Below are 2,033 nucleotides of genomic sequence, written 5' to 3' on the forward strand. Positions count from 1 at the left end.
AAGGAACCATCTACAAAATGACATGGCTTATCAGTGGTAAACGGCAGACACCAACAAACTCTCATCAGGAACAAACAAGGGCACCTACTAACAACCGAAAAAGAACAAGAAATGCCCTGGACAGAGCATTTCAAAGAATTGCTGAACAGGGAACTACCTAAAGAGGAATCAAACATCCAGGAGGCAGAGGAAGATCTTGATATCAACACAGACACCCAACTAAGATAGAGATCATTCAAGCCATCAAATCCTTAAAAAATGGGAAAGCTCCTGGCAAGGATAACTTGAATGTAGAATTGTTCAAGGTAAATCCCAAATTAGCAGAATCTATCCTGGCCCTGCTATTTAGATCAGTCTGGGAAAGGGAAAAAGTGCCAAATGAGTGGACCAATGGGGTTATAGTGAAGATACCAAAGAAAGGAACTTTCAGTGATTGTAATAACTGGCATAGTATCACACTGTTATCTGTGCCAAGCAAAGTATTGTGTAAAATCATAGTCCAGTGTATATCAACGGCAGATGATAGCATTGTCAGAAAAGAGCAAGCTGTTTTTTGGAAAGGGCGTGGATGCACAGACCAGATCTTCACTCTATGAAACCTAATAGAACAGAGCTTTGAATGACAAGGGCAACACTACATAAATTTCATAGACTTTGAGAAGGCTTTTGATAGCATTCACAGGACCAGCCTATGGCACATTCTGCGGGCATATGGAATTCCTTTCCATATAATCAACATAATCAAAAGCTTCTATTTCAACTTTACATGCAGTGTTGATCACAGTGAGATCAGTTTTACAACAGAAGACAATGCAAGAAGCATTAAATGGACACTCTTCTCATCCCTTGAAGACCTGGACTTCGCAGATGATGTCACTCTCCTTTCACATACCTAAATGCAAAGTTGCAAGCCCCAGTACTCATAGCCCCATAGAGCTCTGGGTCAGGCTGTGGTTTGTCCTCCTTGGGTGATTCCTCCCTGGCACAGTGGTCCTCCTGGCTCCAGTCCTGGGGTGGCCCCAATCAACCGCTTTGTCCCTCCCAGGCTCCAGGCTCATTCTCAGCTGCTTCATTACATGAGGGCCTGCTTGGTATAGCCCTCTTGTCTGGACCTACAGACATACCTGCCCTGTCACTCTTCTGCTCCCCAGGCCCCTGAAACAACATGCACTTCTTCTGCCTCAGAACAAGGTTTTAAAGGGGCCATGCTCCCTGAACTCCAAGGGTGTTACACTGACAAATCACTATAAGTAATTAACACTAGAACTATTTGTTGGAGTTTGAAAACAGACTAAGAACAAATAGGAACAGAATTCCTCAAGAATCTTCAGCAGAGACTGCAATTCATGATTTTTCAATCTACTCTCAAGAGACATGCTAAATGTTGTTTTTATGACTGAGTCCCACCAATAGTGCAGTGTGCAAAAGACTACCCACTGGCTTTGTGCTCTGTGATTGCCTCTGACTAGAGTTGTTAGTCTCTAACTTTCAGGAGCACTAATATTCAATCACAAAAAAAAACTTAATATCTACAGGAAAAAGAGATCCCCATCTCTTACATTTTATAAATTTAGGGATGAATTCATGAAATTTAAATGTCATTATGTGCACACAACTGTTGAAACTCTGTTTCCAACAGAATGTTTACACAGTTGTCTGGAAACATATTGTTTGCTTACTTTTCAAAGCCAACTTATATTCAATCCACATAGCCTCATGCATGAAATTTCAGACAAAAACACAGATGCACAAAAAATCCCAGGCATGCTATTATTTATTGTTCATATCCCAGAAGTACCTAGAGGCCATGATTGGCGCTCGATGCTGTTCTAATGTAAAGCAAAAAGGCAGTTCCTCCCTAGAAGAACATACAACAACATTTAAGATAAGACGCAACAAGTAATTGTAAATTGAAAAGAATGAGGGATAAACAATGAGGGTAAAAGAAACAAGATCATGCAGAGGCCAACTATGTGCACGGATAGATGGTTTTCAGTTGGTTCATGTCTTTAACATAATGAAATACAATAAAT

Source organism: Gopherus flavomarginatus, chromosome 1 (assembly GCF_025201925.1).
Source record: "Gopherus flavomarginatus isolate rGopFla2 chromosome 1, rGopFla2.mat.asm, whole genome shotgun sequence".
Classification (NCBI taxonomy): domain Eukaryota; kingdom Metazoa; phylum Chordata; order Testudines; family Testudinidae; genus Gopherus; species Gopherus flavomarginatus.